This window comes from Elephas maximus, chromosome 12 (genome assembly GCF_024166365.1).
Source record: "Elephas maximus indicus isolate mEleMax1 chromosome 12, mEleMax1 primary haplotype, whole genome shotgun sequence".
NCBI classification, from domain to species: Eukaryota; Metazoa; Chordata; class Mammalia; order Proboscidea; family Elephantidae; genus Elephas; species Elephas maximus.
In genome coordinates this window covers 50,449,995-50,474,915 of record NC_064830.1, presented here as the reverse complement: position 1 = coordinate 50,474,915, position 24,921 = coordinate 50,449,995, and the positions used below count along the sequence as shown (strand labels likewise).

The 24,921-nt window shown below is 40.5% G+C and overlaps 1 protein-coding gene across 7 annotated transcripts in view; it reads right to left on the bottom strand.

Moving 5' to 3' along the window:
• Positions 1 to 24,921, bottom strand: part of LCLAT1 (lysocardiolipin acyltransferase 1) — a 426,874-nt gene that overhangs the window by 212,916 nt on the left and 189,037 nt on the right. The window contains exon 1 of one of the 7 annotated variants that reach the window (XM_049904971.1): positions 8,147 to 8,281. The exons of the other annotated variants lie outside the window; for them this stretch is intronic. The gene's annotated coding sequence lies outside the window, so the exon portion shown is untranslated. Of the gene's footprint in view, positions 1 to 8,146; positions 8,282 to 24,921 lie in introns of those variants that run through there. 7 annotated transcript variants of the gene reach the window in all.

The following is a 24,921-nucleotide window of genomic DNA, read 5'->3' as shown; positions in this document are numbered from 1 at the left end:
GAATTAGTCGATGTTCAACCATTTCAAGAGGTGCCATACGATCAGGAACTGACGGTAATGAAGGAAGAGGTCCAAGCTGAACTGAAGGCATTGGAGAAACATAAGGCTCCAGCAACTGACAGAATAACAATTGAGATGTTTCAACAAACGGGTGCAGCGCTGGAGGCGCTCACTCGTCTATGCAAAGAAACATGGAAGACAGCTTCCTGGCCAAATGACTGGAAGAGATCCATATTTATGCCTATTCCCAAGAAAAGTGATCCGACCAAACGCGGAAATTATAGAACAATATCATTAAATCACACGCAAGCAAAATTTTGCTGAAGATCATTCAAAAATGGCTGCAGCAGTATATCGACAGGCAACTGCCAGAAATTCAGGCCAGTTTCAGAAGAGGACATGGAACCAGGGATATCATTGCTGATGTCAGGTGGGTCCTGGCTGAAAGCAGAGAATACCAGAAGGATGTTTACCTGTGTTTTATTGACTACGCAAAGGCTTTCGACTGTGTGGATCATAACAAACTACGGATAACATTGCAAAGAATGGGAATTCCAGAATACTTAATTGTGCTCATGAGGAACTTTTACATAGATCAAGAGGCAGTTGTTCAGATAGAACAAGGGGATACTCATTGGTTTAAAGCCAGGAAATGTGTGCATCAGGGTGGTATCCTTTCACCATACCAATTCAATCTGTATGCTGAGCAAATAATCCGAGAAGCTGGACTATATGAAGAAGAACGGGGCATCAGGAGTGGAGGAAGACTCATTAACAACCTGCGTTACGCAGATGACACAACCTTGCTTGCTGAAAGTGAAAAGGACTTGAAGCACTTACTAATGAAGATCAAAGACCACAACCTTCAGTATGGATTGCACCTCAACATAAAGAAAACAAAAGTCCTCACAACTGGACCAGTGAGCAACATCACGATAAACAGAGAAAAGATTAAGTTGTCAAGGATTTCATTTTAATGGATCCACCATCAACACCCATAGAAGCAGCGGTCAAGAAATCAAACGATGCTTTGCATTGGGCAAATGTGCTGCAAAGGACCTCTTTAAAGTATTGAAAAGTAAAGGTGTCACCTTGAAGACTCAGGTGCGCTGATCCAAGCCATGGTATTTTCAACAGCGTCACATGCATGTGAAAGCTGGACAATGAATAAGGAAGACCAAGAACTGAAGTCTTTGAATAGTGGTGTTGAGGAAGAATACTGAAAATATCATGGACTGCCAAAAGAACGAACAAATCTATCTTGGAAGAAGTACCACCAGAATGCTCCTTAGAAGCAAGGATGGCAAGACTGCATCTTACATACTTTGGACATGTTGTTAGGAGGGATCAGTCCCTGGAGAGGGACATCATGCTTGGTAAAGTACAGGGTCAGTGGAAAAAAGGAAGACCCTCCATGACATAAGCTCAAACATAACAATGATTGTGAGAATGGCACAGGACTGGGCAGTGTTTCTTTCTGTTGTGTATCGGGTCGCTATGAGTCGGAGCCGACTCGACGGCACCTACCAACAACAATAGTATGTTTGAGGGCTGCAGTGAAACACTGGAGTTCACATCCATAAAGGAATTTACAAAATCCAATTCTAAAAATTCTTGACCTAGGAAGTCAACTTCTGTCCTCTAATAAAAGAAGAAGCAGTCTTTCAGGCTCCTCCCTGCGTGTGCGTGTGTGTGCGCGTGCGCATGTGTGTGTGTGTGTGTGGTGAGGTGAGGACTGTGGCAGAGGTCAATGCACTGGTAGAAGACGGCAAACTGCACAGCCTTTGTTTTTTTCTGCAGACTACTGTGACTGTCTCTTCACATCTGTTTGGAGGCTGCCTGAAGGACTGAGGAGGCAATACTCCCCAGTTCAGCCAGGCTTCATGCTCCCATAGGACTCAAAGGAGAAACACCATGCAGTGCATGCAGGCTGTGCTGCACATAGTTGCATGAGATCGATCAGTGTGACTGAATCATACCTAGGCAAAGATTCAGCTTCTAAGGGGATGAAGATGAATGGCTAGTATGAGAATACCTTGCAGAATTTAGAAACATGTAATTATGCAAAAAATGCAGAGTATGAAGTTCTAGAGATCCATCCCTCCACCAAAATAGCAACTGCACTGTAAAAAGCAACTGGAGCCAACTATTTTGGAACTCTGGAACCAGATCAGATACTTAATTCAACCTTGGAAGTGCTTAAAGAAGGGAGAAGCTACTGATATTTCCTAGATGAACCATGTTCACCAACCAGCTACCACCCGTTCCTCACTCCTGCTTATGTGAAGGGGACAGTGGCCCATGTCCCTAGAGAGGCTGGCTGGTGCCGTGGCAGGCAGTAGGGAACTAAAAACTGCATGGATTTTGGGGTTGCACAGTTTACACAGTTGGGTTGGTCTCCTGGTACAGACCACTGCATTGATTACAGGCCTACTGCAGAAACAGATACAAAGGGTCAGCACACCCTTTGGAGAAATCTGTCAGCCACTGACTGCAGAGACAATAGAAGTGGAACACACAATCTGTACAAATTAGCTTGGAAAAATTACTAAACAATAAGTAAATTGCAGCTTTAATTAAGAAACAACAAGAATCTTGGGTAAAAGAATCATATATTTGTGTTTTTTACTGTTCATTTTCTCCCTGGAGTACTAGAAAATCTCCTTTAAAACACCAGTTGCACATAGGCCACAGAAAGGAAGCCACTGTCCACACACATTTTGGAGGAGACTATTTGCAAAAGTAGTCAGGGGAGGTTGCTAAGCAAACAGAATATTACAGATTCCAATGATCAAAAAAACAAAACACCACAAAAAACTCATAATCCCTGGGGAATGGGAAGAATCTGAGTTCCAGAGTTACTACATTATAATATTCAAATGTCCCAGTTTCAACAAATAGTAACAAGACATACATACAAAGAAACTGAAAAAGATGGCCCAACTGAAAGATCAATACAAAAAGGTAGAAATCAGAAGCCCAGATAATGGATAGATTATAAGACTTTAAATCAATAACATTAATATGCTTAAGAAACTAAAGGAATACATGGACAATAAACTAAAGAAAATCAGAAAAAAAGATACTAAAACAAAATGGAAATTTTAATAACGACATAGAAACCATAAAAAAAGAAACTGAAATAAAGGAGCTGAAAAGTTAATTAACTGAAACAAAACACTCATTGGAAGGATTTAACAGCAGAATAGCACTAGTAAAAGAATCCATGAACTACAGGATAAAACGACTGAAATTTCATAAAAGACTTCACCAAAAGAGTTAAAAAAAGAATCTATAGACTACTGCTACGACATATCCAACAAGGGTTCAATCTCTAAAATCTATTTAAAAAAAAAAAAAAAAACTAAAATCTATAGAGTACTTCAATACCTCAGTAACAAAAACATAAATGAACCAATCCAAAAATAGGCAAAGGATATGAACATACAGTTCACCAAAGAAGACATTCAGGCAGCTAAAAAACACATGACGAAATGTTCGCAAACATTAGCCATCAGAGAAATGCCAGTCAAAACTGCAATGAGTTACTATCTGACCTCGATATTCCCAGAATGAATTAAAAAAAAAATTACAAATGCTGGAGAGGATGCAGGGAGACTGGAACTCTTATGCACTGCTGGTGGGAATGGAAAATGGTACAACCATTATGAAAAACGATATGGCACCTTTTTAAAAAAGCTAGAAATAGACATACCATATGAACCAGCAATTTCACTCCTAGAAATATATCCTAGAGAAATAAGAGCCATCATATGAACATATGCACTCCCGTGTTGACTGCATCACTGCCGACAACAGCAAAAAGATGGAATAAACCTAAGTGCCCATCAACAGATGAATGGACTAACAAATTATGGTACATATACACAATGGAATACTGCCCAACAATAAAGAACAAAGATGAATCCACAAAACATCTAGCAACATGAATGAATCTGGAGGGCATTACGCTGAGTGAAATAAGTCAATCACAAAACGACAAATATTGTATGAGACCACTATTATAAAAGTCCAAGATAAGTTTTACACACAGGAACAATCTTTGATGGTTATGAGGGAGGGGAGAGGTGGGGAGGAGAAATCCCAACTAGATAGTAGACAAGTGTTACCTTTAATGAAGGGAAAGACAACATACAATACAGGGGAAACCAGCACAACTTGACCAAGGCAAAGTCATAGAAGCTTCCTAGGCACATCCAAACACCCTTATGAATCAAGTTACTGAGGATGAGGGCTGGGGACCATGGTCTCAGTATATCTGGTAAACTGGCATAACATAATTCATAAAGAAAATGTTTTACATCCTATTTTGGTGAGTAGCGTCTGGGGTCTTAAAAGCTTTCAAGTGGCCATCTAAGATACATCTATTGGTCCCATTCCATTCAGACAAAGGAGAATGAAGAAAACCAATGACACAAGGGAAACAGTATGGACCACATGGACCACAGCCTCCACCGGCCTTAGCCCAGAAGACCTAGATGGTACCCGACTATTACCAATGACTGCTCTGACAGGGATCACAATACAGGGTCCTGGAGAGAGTGGGGAAAAAAATGTAGAACAAAATTCAAATTCAGAAAAAAAGACCAAACTTACTGGTCTGACAGAGACTGGAGGAACCCTCAAGACTATGGCACCCAGACACCCTGTTAACTCAGAACTGAAGCCACTCTCAAAGTCTACTTTTTTAGTCAAAGATTAGAGACCTGTAAAACAAACAATAATACACATGAGGAATGTGCTTCTTAGTTCAACCACATATACAAGATCATATGAGCAACATCTGTCCAAATGCAAAGAGAGAAGACAGGAAAACTGGATGGATGGACATGGGAAACCTGGAAAAGAAGGAGAGTGATGACCCATTTCAGGGATTGCAACCAATGTCACAAACATTTTGTGTATACATTTTTGAATGAGAAAAAAAAAACTATAAATGGGCTGTAAAATTTAAAAACAAACAAAAACAATGCAATACCATGTCAAAACCACTTGAATGGCTAAAATTTAAATGTTGCTAGAGGATGTAGAATAACTGTAACTCCCATACATGGCCGGTAGGAATATAAAACGATACAAAGCCATTTCTTATAAACATATACCCATACCTATCTTACGATCCAGCAAATGATTTGTACAATAATGTTTGTAACAACTTTATTTATAACAGTCAAACACAGGAAACATCCACATATCCATCAACAAATCCATTTGGTAGTTATGATGTTGTTTTGCAGTCTTACAATGATGTAATCAGCTCTATGATAAGATCTGTTATAAAGTGATCACCTCTATGATGGGATGGATAAACAAATTATTGCATAGTTTTAAAATGGAATACTGCTTGTCTTAGGCTGGGATCTCCAGAGAAGCAAAACCGGTTAAGCATATATATAAAATAAAACAAAACAAAAAAAACCAAACCCATTGCCATCAAGTCGATTCCGACTCCTAGTGACCCTACTGGACAGAGCAGAACTGCCCCACAGGGTTTCCAAGGAATAGCTGGTGGATTTGAACTGCCAACCTTTTGGTTAGCAGCCAAGGTTCTTAACCACTGCACCAATATATTTTAGATAGAGAGAGAAATTTATCTCAAAGAAATGACTCATGCAGTTGTAGAGGCTTGCAAGTCCCAAGTTTGTGGGCCAGGCATCAAGCATCAGGCTGAAGGCTTCTCCTGACTCACAGAGCTGCAGGGCCTGACAAATCCAAGATTACCAGGTAAGAGGGCAGGCTGCTGGCCCAAGTCCCAAGAACTGGAGGTCAGATGCTGACCCAGATCAAAGCAAAAGCCAGTGAGCTTTGCCAGAAAGGCCACATATATTGGATGCAGGCCAGAGCCCCAAGTTAACTCACTAACTGGTTATTCACAGCAGATCCCATCATAGAGGTGATCACTTTATAACAGATCTCATCACAGAGCTTATTACATCATTGTAAGACTGCAAAACAACATCATAACTACCAAACCACTGAGAATCATGGCCCAGCCAAGCTGACACACAACCTTAACCATCACGGTCCACATCTTGTCAACTCAGCAACTGCACATATCTCCTTAAACCACACATAATCTCTGAATAAAGACAGTTCTAAAGTCATACTTGCACATAACATGATTCAACTAACATGCATACAACTGCAAATGCACTACCCCTGTTTATACCTTACATTTTATAAAAAAACAAAAATATTTGACTCAAGCATATAAGGAAGATAACAATTACAGGTATCATTTCTGCAACTAGTCATGTGGTTCTAAATGATATTTAAAACTATCTTCCAACACACATTCCATATACCCTTTGCCCTCAGCAAGCACCTCAGCTGGTCATGGTTCTTTGCCTGGTGGGATGACCCAAACGTTCATTCCTGGCAGGTTGGACATTCAGCAGTAGCTGTAACCAAGTCAGCCTTGGTGAGTGAAAGTCCTTGTTGCTTATCCCATGCACAACCTTCATCCCTGCCACCATAGCTACTATGTTCATGAGCCCACTGGGCAATGACAGGAGTGGCTAGGCAAAGAGAATAACTGATTTCCACAGAACACATAATCCCATCCACTTGTTAAAATCCTCTGCTGCTTAGGTCACCCTTTGGTGAGATTTCACATGAGACACAAATATCTTCACTTCTATCACCCATTCAGAGAGGTCTATCTACATACCTCTTCTCCATACCTGCTTCTCTCCAAGTTTCCAATCATGTTCCTTCTAAGTCCCTGACACCCGGCTATACCATTGGCTACAGCCCATGTATCAGTATACACTCACACATCGGGCCTTTTCTCCTTCCAAGCAAAGTGAAAAACTAGATATGCTGCTCATAGTTCTGCCCATTGGGAAGATTTCCCTTCACCGCTGTCCTTCAGGGAGGTCCCAAAAAAGGGCTGTGGTGCTGCTGCTGTCCACTTTTGAGTGCTGCCTGCATATTGTGCAGAACCATCTGTAAACCAGGTATGACTTTTCTCTTCCTCAGTCAAGTGATCATAAAGAACTCTCGATGAGGCCACAGGTGCAGACTGGGAGATGGAAGGTAATGTGACAGGCATGGAGACCATGGGCATTTGGGCCACTTTCTCATGCCTTCAGGTCCTGCTCACGCCCCGCCTTGCATATACCACCTCCATCTAATGATGGAGTGCTGCTGTGCATGTCTGACTTTATGGCTCTGTGGGTCAGACAACATCCAGTTCATGATGGGAAGCTCAGGCCACATGGTGACTTGGTGGCCCATGATTAAATGTTCAGTCTTTACTAATGCCCAGTAACCAGCAAAAAGCTGTTTCTCAAGAGGAAAGTCGTTATCTACAGACAACGGCAGGACTCTGCTACAAAATCCTAAGGGTCTGCATTGTGATTCACCAATAGGGGCCTGCCAAAGACTCCAAACAGAATCTCTATCTGGCACTGCCACTTTAAGCATCATTGGATCAGCTGGATCATATGGCCCAAGTGGCAGAACCACTGGCATGGCAGCCTCAACCTGTTGTAGAGCCTTCTCTTGGTCTGGGCCCCACTCAAAACTAGAAGCTATTTGAGTTACTTGATAAATAGGCCAGACTAGCACACCCAAATGAGGGACATGTTGCCTCCAAAATCCAAAGAGGCTTTTTTAGTTGTGGGTAGGGCCAGATGCAGTAACTTATCCTTTGCATTAGGAGGACTATCTTGACATGCTCCACACCACTGCACCCCTAGAAACTTCAGTGAGGTGAAAGCCACCTGAATTTTCATTGGATTAATCTCCCACCCTCTAGCGTGTAAATGTTTTATCAATAACTCCAGAGTCACTGACACTTCTTCCTTACTAGGTCCAATTAGCATAATGTCATCAATGTAATGGACCAGTGTGACGTCTTGTGAAAAGGAAAGGCAATTAACTTACCTGTAGACTAAATTATGACATAGGGCTGGAGAGTTAGTATATCTCTGAGGTAGAACACTGAAGGTGTATTGCTGGCCTTGATAGTTAGAGGCAAACTGCTTCTGGTGGTCCTTCGAAACATGAAGGGATTTCATACCACCCAGAAAGATGGACCAGGAGAGGAGTGTGTCTTTGCACTGAGGTCCCTGCAGTAAGAAACTCCTAGACCAGGGGAAGATTGATGACAAGGACCTACCTCCAGGGCCAACACAGAGAGTGAAAGCCTTCCTCTGGAGCTGGCATCCTGAGTTTGGACTTCTAGCCTCCTGAACTGTGAGAAAATAAATTTCTCTTTGTTAAAGCCATCCACTAGTGGTACTTCTGTTATAGAAGCACTAGAAAACTAAGACATTACTGAACCATAAAAAAGAATGATAAATACAAAAATGTGAATGAATACCAAAAAAAGTGCTTATTGAAAAAAAACGCCAAGACTACATATTGAATGAATCCATTTATATGAAATTCAAGAACAGCCAAAACTAATATGTGATGATAGGAATCATAACAATAGTTCCCCATGTGGAGCAAAAATTGAGTGGAAGAATGAACAAGGGAATAGCCTATGGTAAGGGAAATGTTCTAAGTCTTAAAATGGGATATGATTACATGGGTGTCTACATTTATCAAAACACTGAGTTGTATACACTTAGGATCTATGTATACACTTAGGATCTATGCACTCACTACATGTCATTTTACCTCAACTGAAAAAAAATGGAAATTATTAAGACTGAAGAGCATGAAGAAAAAGATGAAGAAAATGGAGAAAAATCTAATGAAATGGTGGGACACTTATGAGCGAGCCAACATACACATCACGGGACTCCTGAAAGAGCAGAGAAAGCAAGAGAAACAATACATGAAGAAATAATTTCAAAAAACTTTCCAGATGGGGCCAAGATGCCTGACTAGGTAGAAACTACTGCGGATCCCTCTTGCAACAAAGACTTGGAAAGACAAGCCAATCGATCACATACACGACAATCTACGAACCCTGACCATCAAACACAGAACTAAGGAGTTGACCTGAGTGACACTGGAGCGAAAAGCTGCGCCCTGAAGCAGCGGCCGCTTCTGGAACCGGCGTCCCATGCAACAGCCTTGAGCCCTCGCGGTTCGCTGGTGCCAGAGTGGTGGGGCTCATCTCAGCTTACTGAGATGGGGCAAGCACGGGACACAGCCCTAACCCCTAACCCCCTGGAGTAACCTTGGCGAAGACTCAGCCAGCACGAACAGGCTGCAGAGAATGAGCAACCACGGGGAAGCAGCGACTGTTTTCAGAGCCTGGAGCCAGCGTCCCAGTCAGAAAACCTTGGCGCCGGGCTTTGGACTGAGCACAGAGGAGCTGAGCACGGCTTCCTGAGATGGCGCAAGCACAGTACGCAGCCCTCGCCCCGATGTAACCTTGGCGGAAACCCAACCAGTGCAAACAGGATGCACAAAGACGCGGCTAAAAGGAAAAGGAGAAATCACAAGGAAGGAGCAACTGGTTTTGGAGCCTGGAATGCAGCATCTCAGGCAGAAACTCTTGGCGCTGAGCTTTGGACTAGGAGCAGAGGAGCTAATCACGGATTCCTGAGAAGGCGCAAGCACGGACCGCACCGCAGGCCTGACCCTCGGGGACAATCTCCAGCCAGCCAGTGCACACAGGCTATAGGCCCCACTGGAATCTCAGATAAAACAGTCATGACCAAGCAAGATAAGCAACTTTGTCTATATTGCCTCATGCTACTCTCTCCTATCTATCTGATGCCTCCCCTCCCCGCCCCAGGCAGCTTCATTAACACTGGAATTTCCTGGGCCAGGGAGTGAAGTGTTCCGCAGAGTTTTTTTTTTTTTTTTTCTTCCCTAACCCATTCTCCTGGCCTGAGAGAAGCAGCAATTAACAACCCAAGGGGGAAAAACCTTTCCCTGACTTCCCTAAACTGGAATAAAAATATGGAACCAGCTCCAGCCAAGAACAAGAGATCCACATACTTTGCTTTCATCCCTACAGGGAACAAGGTGGCTACTATAATGCAAAGGCAATTCTGATAGAGATCTGCCTGTGATTGTTTTAGCAGAGCAGTGGAAAGACAACTTTTGGAGGTCTGATACCTCTCTACCTAGTAAACAGAGCCCTCACTGATCCACAGCAGGGAACAGAGGGCAGAAGCTCCACCCAAACCACCTAGCCACATGCTACAGAGGTCTGAGGATAGTGACGATTACCAATCTCTAGAGGTACAAGCATTGGGTGCCTAAGGTACAGCTGCAGAGCCCACTCACCAAAGTGCTCTAGGAATAGAGACACGCCTACCTCATTGGCATATCGGAGAAGGCTGTCAGCATCCTGCCCTCCTTGGAGTGTGACCCCTGCCCCCATTAGAATCTGGTGCATACAACTATTACCACTACTCCTCTAATAGGTGACAGTCTACACCACACACTTAGTGACCCAAAACCAGGACACCTAAGCTAGATTCTATTCAAGAACAGTGAATGGACTTTTAGGCTTATATATCTGGTAACAACTCAAATCAGCTGGTAACAAGACATAAGTGATTCAAAGGCTACAACAATCAAGACAGCGCAATCTAGTAGCCCGTTTGCGTATATTGAAAGAAAACAAAACAAGAAGATAAGACTCGGTGAGCAAATATAAAATAAATCATTACAATATCTTACAGATGGCTCGGACACAGCAGTCCGTATCAATCCCATAAAGAAGCAGACCATGATTGCTTCTACAAATCCCCAAATTAAAGAATCCAAATCTTTCCTAAATGAAGATACAATCCTGGAATTGCCAGATGCAGAATATAAAAAACTAATACACAGAATGCTTCAAGACATCAGGGATGACCTCAGAAATGAAACAAGGCAATCTCAGAAAAAGACAAGGAACACACTGATAAAGCAGTTGAAGAAATAAAAAAGATTATTCAAGAACACAGTGGAAAAATTAGTAAGCTGTAAGAATCCACAGAGAGACAGGATTCAAAAACCAAAGTTTAACAATAAAATTACAGTTAGACAATGCAACAGGAAGTCAAAAGAGCAGAACTGAGGAATGGAATGTAGAACGGGGGATTTGGAGGATAAGGCAATTGACACCAAAAGATTTGAAGAAAAATCAGATAAAAGAATTAAAAAAAAAACCAAGAAACACTATGAATCATGTGGGACTCTATCAAGAAGAATAACTTGAGTGGGATTGGAGCTCCTGAAGAGGGAGGGATAACAGAAAATTCAGAGAGAATAACTGAAGATCTGTTAGCAGAAAGCTTCCCTGGCATCGTGAAAGATGAAAGGACATCTATTCAAGATCCTCATCAAACCCCATACAAGATTGATCAAAAAAATAAATAAATAAATAATAACCAAGGCATATTATCATCAAACTTGCCAAAACCAGAGATAAAGAGAAAATTTTAAAAGCAGCCAGGGATAAGAAAAAAGTCACCTACAAAGGAGAATCAGTAAGAATAAGTTCAGACTACTACGCAGAAACCATGCAGGCAAGAAGGCAATGGAATGACATGTATAGAGCACTGAAGGAGAAAAACTGCCAGCCAAGAATCATATAGCCAGCAAAACTTTCTCTCAAATATAAAGGTGAAATTAAAACATTCACAGATAAACACAAGCTTAGAGGATTTGCAAAAACCAAACAAAAGCTACAAGAATTACTAAAGGAAATTGTTTGGTCAGAAAATCAATAATATCAGACACCAACACAACACAACGTCACAGAAGAGAACATCCTGACATCAACTCAAATAGGGAAATCACAAAAACAAAAGATTTAAAAAGGAAAAAAATGCTCAAAACAGGGAACCATTGAAGTCATTATGTAAAAGATTACAATAACCAAAAAAGAGGGACTAAATACAGGAGGCATAGATCTTCCATATGGAGAGGAAAACAAGGCGATATAGGACCACAGAAGTTAAGTTTTCACTTAGAAAAATAGGGGTAAATATTAAGGTAACCACAAAGAGATGTAACAATTCCATACTTCATAACAAAACCCAAGAAAAACGTAATGACTCAGCAAAAAAAAATTCAACTACTATGAAAATGAGGAACACACAATCTACAAAGAAAAACTTCTCAGAACAAAAAAGTAAGTGGAAAAATGAAATCGTCAACACACAAAAAAGGCAGCAAAATGACAGCACTAAACTCATACCCAGTAACCCAGTGCCCTCGAGTCGATTCCGACTCATAACTAAACTCATACTTATCTATAATTACACTGCATGTAAATGGACTAAATGCACCAATAAAGAGACAGAGAGTCTCAGGCTGGATAAAAAAACACGATCCATCTATATGCTCCCTACAAGAGACACACCTTAGACTCACAGACACAAACTAAAACTCAAAGGTTGGAAAAAAATATATTAACCAAACAACAATCAAAAAAGAGCAGGAGTAGCAATATTAATTTCTGACAAAATAGACTTTAAAGATAAATCTACCACAAAGGATAAAGAAGGACACTACATAATGATTAAAGGGACAATTGACCAGGAAGATATAACCATATTAAACATTTATACACCCAATGACATGGCTGCAAGATACATAAAACGAACTTTAACAGAATTGAAAAGTGAGATACACACCTCCACAGTTATAACAGGAGACTTCAACATGCCACTTTCAGAGAAGGATAGGACTTCGAGTAAAAAGCTCAAGAAAGACATGGAAGATCTAACTGCCACAATCAACCAACTTGACCTCATAGACTTATACAGAACACTCCACCCAAAAGCTGCAAAGTATACTTTTTTTTCTAGTGCACATGGAACATTCTCTAGAATAGATCACATATTAGGTCATAAAACAAACCTTTGCAGAATCCAAAACATTACAAAGCATCTTCTCAGACTATAAGGCCATAAAAGTAGAAATCAATAAAAGAAAAATCAAGGAAAAGAAATCAAATACACGGAAACTGAACAAAAAAGACTGGGTTATAGAAGACATCAAGGAGGGAATAAAAAAATTCATAGCATGCAAGGAGACTGAAAACACTTCCTATCAAAACCTCTGGGACACAGCAAAAGCAGTGCTCAGAGGCCAATTTATATCGATAAATGCACACATACATAAAGAAGAAAGAGCCAAAATCAGAGAACTGTCCCTACAACTTGAACAAACAGAAAGTGAGCAACAAAAGAATCCATCAGGCACCAGAAGAAAACAAATAATAAAAATTAGAGCAGAAGTAACTGAATTAGAGAACAGAAAAACATTTGTAAGAATTAACAAAGCCAAAACCTGGCTCTTTGAAAAAATTAACAAAATTGGTAAACCACTGGCCAGAATGACTAAAGAAACACAGGAAAGGAAACAAATAACCACAATAGGAAATTAGATGGGCCATATCACAACAGATTCAACTGAAATTAAAAGAATCACATTAGATTGCCATGAAAATCATACTCCAACAACTTTGAAAACCTAGAAGAAATGGATGAATTCCAAGAAACACGCTACCTACCTAAACTAACACATTCAGAAGTAGAACAACTAAATAGACCCACAACAAAAGAAGAGATTGAAAAGGTAATCAAAAAACTCCCAACAAAAGAAAACCCTGGCCCAGATGGTTTCAATGCAGAGTTCTACCAAACATTCAGAGAAGAGTTAACACCACTACTACTAAAGGTATTTCAAAGCATAGAAAAGGATGGAACACTACCCAACTCATTCTATGAAGCCACCATATACCTGATACCAAAACCAGGCAAACACATGACAAAAAAAAATTACAGACCTATATACCTCATGACCATAGATGCAAAAATCCTCAACAAAATTCTAGCCAATAGAATTCAACAACATATCAAAAAAATAATCCACCATGACCAAGTGGGATTTATACCAAGTATGCATGGTTGGTTCAATATTAGAAAAACAATGAATGTAATCCACCATATAAATAAAACAAAAGACAAAAACCACATGATCTCATCAATTGAGGCAGAAAAGGCATTTGACGAAGTCCAACACCCATTCATGATAAAAACTCTCAGCAAAATAGGAATAGAAGGAAAATTCCTCAACATAATAAAGGGCATTTGTACAAAGCCAATAGCCAACATCATCCTAAATGGGGAGAGCCTGAAGGCATTTCCCTTGAGAACAGGAACCAGACAAAGATGCCCTTTATCACCGCTATTATTCAACATTGTGTTGTAGGTCCTAGCCAGAGCAATTAGGCTAGACAAAGAAATAAAAGGCATCCAGACTGGGAAGGAAGAAGTAAAATTATCTATATTTGCAAATGACATGATCTTATACACATAAAACACTAAAGAATCCTCAACAAAACTACTGAAAGTAATACAAGAGTTCCACAGAGTTTCAGGTTATAATATAAACATACAAAAATCCGTTGGATTCCTCTACATCACCAAAAAGAACATCAAAGGGGAAATCACTAAATCAATACCATTCACAGTAGCCCCCATGAAGATATAATACTTAGGAATAAATCTTACCAAAGATGTAAAAGACCTATACAAAGAAAACTACAAGGTATTACTGCAAGAAACTAAAGTGGAAAACATAAGTGGAAAAACATACCTTGCTCATGGATAGGAAGACTTAACATAGTAAAAATGTCTATTCTACCAAAAGCCGTCTATATATACAGCGCACTTCTGATCCAAATTCCAACATTTTTTAATGTGATGGAGAAACAAATCATCAACTTCATATGGAAGGGAAAGAAGCCCCAGATAAGGAAAGCATTGCTGAAAAAGAAGAACAAAGTGGGAGGCCTTACTCTACCTAGTTTTAGAACATATTATACAGCCACAGTAGTCAAAACAGCCTGGTATTGGTACAGCAACAGACACACAGACCAATGGAACAGAATTGAGAACCCAGATATAAATCCATCCTCATATGAGCAGCTGCTATTTGACAAAGACCCAGGATCAGTTAATTGGGGAAATGACAGTCTTTTTAACAAATGGTGCTGGCATAACTGGATTTCCATTTGCAAAAAACATGAAACAGGACCCACCTCACACGATGCACAAAAACTAACTCCAAATGGATCAAAGACCTAAACATAAAGTCTAAAACTGTAAAGACCATGGAAGAAAAAATAGGGACAACGTTAGGAGCTCTAATACAAGGCATAAACAGAATACAAAACATTACTAAAAATGATGAAGAGAAACCAGATAACTGGGAGTTCCTAAAAATCAAACACCTATGCTCATCGAAAGACGACGCAAAAAAAGTAAAAAGACCACCTACAGACTGGGAAAAAATTTTCAGCTGTGACATCTCCGACCAGCACCTGATCTCTAAAAACTACATGATTCTGCTAAAACTCAACCACAAAAAGACAAACAACCCAATTAAAAATTGGGCAAAGGAGATGAACACACACTTCATTAAAGAAGATATTCAGGCGGCTAACAGATACATGAGAAAATGCTCTCGATCATTAGCCATTAGAGGAATGCAAATTAAAACTACGATAAGATTCCATCTCCAACAAGGCTGACATTAATCCAAAAAACACAAAATAAGAAATGTTGGAGAGGCTGTGGAGAGATTGGAACACTTCTACACTGCTGTTGGGAATGTCAAATGGTACAACCACTTTGGTTATTGATCTGGCATTTCCTTAAAATGCTAGAAATAGAACTACCATACAACCCAGTAATCCCACTCCTGAGAATATTCTAGAGAAATAAGAGCCTTTACACGAACAGATATATGCACACCCATGTTTATTGCAGCACTGTTTACAACAGCAAAAAGATGGAAGCAACCAAGGTGTCCATCAATGGATCAATGGATAAATCAATTATGGTATATTCATACAATGGAATACTACACATGGATACAGAACAGTGATGAACCTGTGAAACATTTCATAACATGGAGGAACCTGGAAGGCATTATGCTGAGTGAAATTAGTCAGATGCGAAAGGATAAATATTGTATAAGACCACTATTGTAAGATCTTGAGAAACAGTTGAAACTGAGAACACATTCTTTTGTGGTTATGGGGGGGTGGGCGGGAGGGAGGGTGGAAGAGGGTTATTTACTGATTAGATAGTAGATAGGAACTACTTTAGGTGAAGGGAAGGACAACACTCAATACAGGGGAGGTCAGCACAACTGGACTGGACCAAAAGCAAAGAAGTTTCCTGAAGAAACCGAATGCTGCAAAGGTCAGTGGAGCAGGGGCAGGGGTTTGGGGACTATGGCTTCGGGGACATCTAAGTCAATTGGCAAAATAAATTCTATTAAGAAAACATTCTGCATCCCACTTTGAACTGTGGCGTCTGGGGTCTTCAACGCTACCAAGCAGCCATCTAAGATGCATCAATGATTCTCAACCCACCTGGATCAAAGGAGAATGAAGAACACCAAGGTCACAAGATAATTATAAGCCCAAGAGACAGAAAAGGCTACATGAACTAGAGAGGACATCATCTGGAGACCAGAAGAATTAGATGTTGCCCGGCCACAACCGATGACTGCCCTGACAGGGAGCACAACACAGAACCCCTGAGGGAGCAGAACAGTGGGATGCAGACCCCAAATTCTCATAAAAAGACCAGAGTTAACGGTCTGACTAAGGCTAGAAGAATCCTGGTGGTTGTAGTCCCCAAAGCTTTTGTTGGCCCAGGACAGGAACCATTCCTGAAGCCAACTCATCAGACATGGATTGGACTGTAGGACGGGTTGGAGAGAGAAGCTGATGAGGAGTGAGCTATCTGCATCAGGTGGACACTTGAGACTATGTTGGCATCTCCTGTCTGGAGGGGAGATGGGAGGGTAGAGGGGGTTAGAAACTGGCAAAACGGTCATGAAAGGAGAGACTGGGAGGAGGGATCACACTGACTCACTGTGGGAGAGTAAGTGGGAGTATGTAGTAAGGTGTAGATAAGTTTATATGTGAGAGACTGACTTGATTTGTAAACTTTCACTTAAAGCACAATGAAATTAAAAAAAAAAAAAAAACTTTCAAGATTTGAATAACAACTAGAATCTACAAACCCAAGAATCTCCAGGTAAGAAAAACACGAAGAGATCCCCACCAAGGTATTTTATAATCAAACTCATGAAAACCAAAAAACAGAGACCCCTGAAAGCAGCAAGACAGAAGTGAATAGTCACAGAGAAGGGATCATAAATAAGATTAAGTGCCAACTTCTCCTCAGAAACCTTGAAGGTCAGAGACAATGGAATGGTATATTTAAAGTACTGAAAGAAAACTGCCTACCAAGAATTCTATATCCAGCAAAACTCTTTTTCAAAAATGAGGGCACAATTAAGATATGCCCAGATAAACAAAAGCTGAGGTAAGAGGTGAGGACTAGACCTGAGCTACAAGAAATGCTAGAGAATTCTTCAGATAGATCTGAAAGAACACCAGATAATAACTTGAAGACATATGTAGAAAAAAAAGAATCTTTAGTAAAATAATCTCATGTTCAAACTGTTGTTGCTGTTAGGTGCCGTCGCACTGGTTGCAACCCATAGCAACCCCATGTAAAACAGAATGAAACACTGCCCCATCCTGCACCATCCCCACGATCCTTGTTACACTTAGGCCCATTGTTGCGGCCACTGTGTCAATCCATCTCATTGAGGGTCTTACTCTTTTTCACTGACTTTCTCCTTTACCAAGCATGATGTTCTTCTCCAGGGACGGATCCTTCCTGATACCATGTCCAAAGTATGTGAGACAGTCTTGCCATCCTCTTGCTTCTAAAGAGCATTCTGGTGGTATTTCTTCCAAGACAGATTTGTTACTTCTTTTGGCAGTCCACGGTATATTCAATATTCTTTGCCAACACCACAATTCAAAGGTGTCAATTTTTTTTCGGTCTTCCTTATTCATGGTCCAGCTTTCACATACATATGAGGTGACTGAAAACATCATGGCTTTGGGTCAGGTGCACCTTAGTGTTTAAGGTGACCATCTTTGCTTTTCAACACTTTAACAAGGTCTTTTGTAGCAGATTTGTCCAATGCAAGGTGTCATTAAATTTCTTGATTTTTGCTTCCATGGACATTGATTGTGGATCCAAGTAAAATGAGATCCTTGACAGCTTTAATCTTTTCTCCATTTATCATGATGTTGCTTACTAGTTCAGTTGTGAGGATTTTTGTTTTATTTATGTTGAGGTGCAATCCATACTGAAGGCTGTGGTCTTTGATCTTCATCAGTGCTTCAAGTCCTCTTCACTTTCAGGAGGCAAGGTTGTGTCATCTGCATAAAGCAGGTTGCTAATGAGTCTTCCTCCAATCCTGATGCCCTGTTCTTCTTCATATAGTCCACCTTCTCGGACTATGTGCTCAGCATACAGACTGAATAGGTATGGTGAAAGGAAACAACACTGACGCACACCTTTCCTGACTTTAAACCACACAGTATCCCCTTGTTCTGTTCAAATGACTGCCTCTTGATCTATGTACGGTTTCCACACAAGCACAATTAAGTTTTCTGGAATTCCCATTGTTTGCAAGTTATCCATAATTCGTTATGATCTACACAGCTGAACGCCTTTGCATAGTCAATAAAACAAAGGTAAACATCTTTCTCGTATTCTCTGCTTTCAGCCAGGATCCATCTAACATCAGCAATCATACCCCTGGTTCCCTGTCCTCTTCTGAATCTGGTTTGAATTTCTGATCGTTTCCTGTCAATATACTTGTGTAGCTGCTTTTGAATGATTTTCAGCAAAAAAATTTTTTTAATTGTTTATGCATTCCATTTCATTTTTGACGATTTCCAATTTTCCTGGATTCATACTTTGTACATTCCACATTCTTTTTATTAAGGGATGTTTGCAGCTGTTTCTTCTCATTTTGAGTCATGCCACATGAGCAAATAAAGGTCCTGAAAGCTTGACTCCATTAAGGTCGACTCTACTTTGAGGAGACAGCTCTTCCCCAGTCATAGTTTGAGCGCCTTCCAACCTAAGGGGCTCATCTTCTGGCACTGTATCAATGTTTCCCTGCTATTCATAAGGTTTTCATTGGCTAATTCTCTTCAGAAGTAGATCGCCAGGTCCTTTCTCCTAGTCTGGAAACTCAGCTGAAACCTGTATCCCATGGGTGACCCTGCCGGTATTTGAATACAGGTGGCATAGCTTCCAGCATTAAAGCAACACGCAAGCCCTCACAGTACGACAAACTGGCAGACGTGTAGGGGCATGCGCAAATCGCAAATATGAGGGCCAGTATTATGGTATTTTTTTTCCTTTTTACTATTGTGCATTAGGTGAAAGTTTACATAGCAAATGAGATTTCTGTTCAATGGTCTGTACTTAAAAGTATTTCATGGCCTTCATTTCATTCTCCACAATGTGTCAACACTCTCCCCATTTTGGCCCTGGGATCCCCGTTTCCTTTCATCCTGATTTTCCACCCCTTCCCATCTTCTCATCTTTGCTTTTGGGCAAATATTGCCCTTTTGATCTCTTATAATTGCTTGTTCTAAGGAGTAAGTTTCTCTTGGATGTTACTGTTTATTTTATGAGCTTGTCTATTGTATGGCTGGAAGGTGGTCTGTGGGAATGGCTTTAGTTCCAGGTCGGAAGGGTGTCTTAGGGCCACAGTCTTGGGGGTTCTACCATTCTCTGTCAGACCAGCAAGTCTAGTCTTTTTTGTAAATTTGATCTGTGGTCCATTCGTCCTTTGGACTAATTGCTTCCTTGAGTCTTTGGTTTTGTTTTGTTTTTTTTACTTTCCTTTGCTCTGGAATAGAAGAGACCAATAGTTGTATCTTAGGTGGCCTCTCGCAAGCTTTTAAGACCCCAGGTGCTACTCACTTAAATAGGATGTAGAGCATTGTCTTTAAGAACTGCGTTGTGCCAACTGACACAGATGTCTCCCAAGTCTATAGACCTTTGCCTTCGATCCTGGGAACATCATCTTGTGAAGGTATTTAGTTATGTCTAAAAAGGTTTCCCTGACTATGCCACTTGAGTGCCCTATTGTCTATATTAATATATGAGAAGCACCTACAGTCAAGTATTTAGAAATTTCTGCCACCAAACCTGCATCTGCTGGTGGGTTTGCTCCCTTACACCCGTCCTCACCTCTTGCCATATCTATGTAAATTACTGTTTGTTAATACTATTGTTGCAGTATTGTCTATGCTACAATAATTACTGTAGTTGTCCTTTATTCCTGCATTCCTCAATGTCCTCACGTGCCTTGATCATTTTGTGCTGACTTCTCCCATTTTGCGTATTGCTTGTCCCTTCACCAATATTCACATCTGTCTATTATCTATTTGGTAGTTTTCCCTCTCTCCCCCTGACATCCTTGGTAACCATCAAAGAATATTTTATTTTCTGTGTATAAACCTTTCAAGTTTTATAATAGTGGTCTCATACAATATTTGTTCTTTAGTGATTGACTTATTTCACTCAGCATAATGCCCTCCAGATTCATCCATGTTATGAGGTGTTTCACAGAATTGTCATTATTCTTTATTGCTGCACACTATTTCATTGTGTGTATGTACCACACTTTGTTAACCCAATCATCTGTTGATGGGCACTTTAGGTTGCTCCCATCTTTTTGCTATTGTGAATAATCTGCAATGAACATAGCCGTACATATGTCTATTCATGTCATAGCTCTCATTTTTATAGGGTAGATACCAAGGATGCGATTGCTGGATTATATGCTATTTCTATTTCTAGCTTTTTGAGGAAGCCCCAAACCATTTCCCATAGTGGTTGTAGCATATTACATTCTCTCCAGCAATGCATAAGAGTTCCAGTCTCCTCACAACCTTGCTGACATTTGTTACGTTCTGTTTTGATTAGTGCCAGTAATATTGGGGTCAGACGGTGTCATGGATTGAATTGTGTCCCCCCCAAATATCTGTCAAATTGGCTAGGTCATGATTCCCAGTATTGAATGACTCTGTATCATTTTATCATCTGATGTGATTTCCCTATGTGTTGTAAATCCTATCACTATGATGTAATGGATGGATTATCAGCAGTTATACTGATGAGATCTACAAGATTAGGTTATGTCTTAAGCCAATCTCTGTTGAAATGTAAAAGAGATGAGCAAGCAGAGAGATATAGGGACCTCATACTGCCAAGAACGTAGCACCGGAAGCAGAGCGCGTCCTTTGGACCCGAGATTCCCACGCAGAAGCTCCCAAACCAAGGGAAGACTGATGACAAGGATCTTTCTCCAGAGCCAACAGAGAGCAAAAGTCTTCCCCTGGAGTTGATGCCCTGAATTTGGACTTGTAGCCTACTAGACTGTGAAAGAATGAACTTCTCTTTGTTAAAGCCATCCACCTGTGGTATTTCTGTTAAAGCAGCACTAGATGATCGAGACAGATGGTATCTCATTTCAGTTTTGATTTGCATCTCTCAAATTGCTCATGATAGTGAGCATTTCTTCATATGTTTGTTAGCAGCCTGAATGTCTTCTTTAGTGACATATCTGTTCATATCCTTTGCTCATTTTTTATTGGGATTATGTCTTTTTTTGTTCTTGAGGTGTTGAAGTTTCCTATAAATTTTAGGTATCAGACTGTCGTTAGATGTGTCATGGCCAAAATTTTTTCCCAATCTATAGGTTCTCTTTTTACTCTTTTAGAGAAATCTCTTGTTGAGTGTAAGTGGTTAATTTTTAGCAAGTCCCATTTATCTAGTTCATCTTCTTCTGTGTGTGCATTTTTAGTTATGTTTGACATTCTATTTCTGCTATATATTAGGACTCCTAATGTTGTCCTTATTTCTTCCCCCATGATCTTTATAGTTCTAGGTTTTATATTTAGGTTTTTCATCCATTTTGGGTTAGTTTTATGTATGGTATGAGGTATGCATCCAGTTTCATTTCTCTACAGACAGATGTCCAGTTTTTCCAGCACCACTTGTTGAAGGGACTGTCTCTTCCCCATTCAAAAGACTGGTCCTTTGTCGAACATCAGCTGTTTGTAAGTGGATGCATTTATATCGGGGTTCTCAATTCTGTTCCATTGGCCTGTGGGTCTATGGTTATACCAGTACCAGATTGTTTTGACTATCATGACTGTATAGTAGATTCTGCGACTAGGTAGTGTGAGGCCTCCTACTTTGTTCTTCTTCTTTAATAAACCTATACTTATTCACGGCATCTTTCCCTTCTATTTACGGTATTATTTGTTTCGAACTTTATACTTTGTCCTAATTACAAAAGACAAATACATAAAATGTAATTATAAATTTATGTTATTAGGCATATGATGCATGAAGATGTAATTTATGGTAATAACTACATAAAGGGGAGGGGAGGAGTGGTATTAGGAATAGAGTTTTTGTATGTTACTGAAGCTATGTTAGTATCCATTTAGACTAGGGTGTTACAAATTCAAGATATTTCTAATAACTCATGGTAAGCAGAAAGAAAATATCTAAAAAATACATACAGAAGAAAAGGAGAAGGAATCAAAATCATTCAACATGAAAACTCAGCTAAACAAAAATAATCACAGTATCAGAGGAAATAAGGGACAAAGTACATATAAGACACGCAAAAAGCAAACATGAAAATGGCAAAAGTTCTTCTTTATTGGTAATTAGCTTAAATATAAATCAATTAAACTCTTCAAACAAGAGACACGGGGAGGCAGAGCCAAGATGGTGGAATAGACAAACACTTCCGTCAAGCCCTTTTTATAACAAAGACATAAAAAAACAAGAGAAAAAAGTGTATTTGTGACAAGCTGGGAGCCCTGAGGAACAAAGGCAAAATTACACAACGAACTGAGGGGCAGGGGGAGGAAGAAGCCGTTCAGAAGGGAAGAGGAGTTACTGGACCTGAATCGTGGGGAGCCCTCAGGCACCATTCCCAGAGTGGCGGCGGCAGCGGAGGGCCGGTACTAGCATTCGGCCGCAGTTTCCACAGGGAGAAGCAGCCAGCCACACAGTGTGCTCACACATCCAGAACATGAGAAAGGCACTATCAGCAAAAGCTAAGCACTTGCATATATTTTACCGCACACCCCCCCTCATCTCCAAGCCGGCTTCACTGGCTGAATCCTTGGGCCTGAGATAGACCCTGGGGAGCACCTAAACGCATCCTCCTGGCGTTGGGGAAGGAAAAAATTTGCAAATGGGGGAAAAGATAATTTGCTAGCTCCATGAACTGGGGGAGCTCAGGACACAAGCGGCTCCAGTCCAGGCGTAAACGGTCCGGGGACCTTGAACACCTTCCCTTTCTGCATGGACCTGTGTGGGCCTATTTCAGGAGAATAGGCCTTTGTTGGCAAACTTCAACCATTTCAGCGGTGCGGTTGGAGAGGTGGGTGTTTAATGTTTGACATTGCTTTGCTTATTAAACAAGGTCCTCACCTACCCACATCAGGGACCTAAGGACTGGTAACTTCACTCAGGTCACCCAGCCACCCATGACAGGGGTCCAAAGAAAACTGGTACCTGCCAATCCTTACAAGCAAAAACTTTAGGTGCCCAGGGTCCCTCTGCAGAGCCCACCCACCAGCATGCTCTAGGGAACAGAGATGTGTTTTCCTCAGAGACACTTGGGAGTCAGTTCTCACCCCCTACCTTGTACAGAGCGTGGCCTCCTGCTGCAATCAGATACCGGTATATACGCCAATCACCCCTGCCCCTCTAAGACTGTAGGACAGAGCCTGTACCACACAATTGATGATCACCTACCTGGAAAAATGAGCTGAATTCATACAAGAAAACTGAAGGGACTCCTAGACGGATATACCTGATAACAGATCTAGCCAGCTGGGGACAGGACACCGGAACTCCAAAGGTGAAAATAATCAAGCCAGCTCACTAAAGCAACCCATGGGGGTATACAAAAACAAAACGAAACAAGCAGCTACAACACAGTAAGCAAGCATCAACTAATATAATAACTTACACATAGCTCGGAGACGACAGTCAATATCAAGTCACATAAAGAAACAGGCCATGATCACCTCAACACGCTCTCAAAACAAAGAGTCCAGGGATCTTCTAGATAAAAGTGCATTCCTGGAATTACCAGATGCAGAATACAAAAGTTTAATATACAGAATCCTTCAAGATATAAGGAAGGAAATGAGGCAATAGGCAGAACATGCCAAGGAACACACAGATAAAACAACTGAAGGAATTAGAAAGATTATTCAGGAACATAATGAAAAGTTTAATAAGCTAGAAAAATCCATAGACAGCAATCAGAAATTCAAAAGACTAAAAATAAAATTACAGAATTAGATAACTCAACAGAAAGTCAGAGGAGCAGAACTGAGCAAGCAGAAGCTAGAATTCCTGAACTCGAAGATAAATCACTTGACACTAATATATTTGAAGAAAAATTAGATAAAAGAATGTGAAAAAATGAAGAAAACTTAAGAATCACGTGGGACTCTATCAAGAAAAATAACCTATTAGTGATTGGAGTGCCAAAACACGGAGGGATAACAGAAAACACTGAGAAAATTGTTGAAGATTTGTTGGTAGAAAACTTCCCTGATATTGTAAAAGATGAGAACATATCTATCCAAGATGCTCATCGAACTCCACATAAAGTAGATCTGAAAAGAAAGTCACCAAGATATATCACAATCAAGCTTGACAAAACAAAACATCAAGAGACAATTACAAGAGCAGCGAGGGATAAAAAAAAAAAGTCACCTACAAAGGAGAGCCAATTAGAATAAGCTCGGACTGCTCAGCAAAAACCATGCAGGCAAGAAGGCAATGGGATGACATATTTAAAAAATTGAAGGAGGAGGGGGGCCAAGGTGGCTGACTAGGTAGACGCTACATTGGATCCCTCTTGCAACAAAGACTCGGAAAAACAAGTGAATCGATCACATACACGACAATCTACGAACCCTGAACAACAAACACAGATTTAAAGAGTTGACCTGAGTGAAAAAGACGGAGAACGAACAACTACGGGGAAGCAGAGACTGTTTTCGGAGCCTGGAGCCAGCGTCCCAATCAG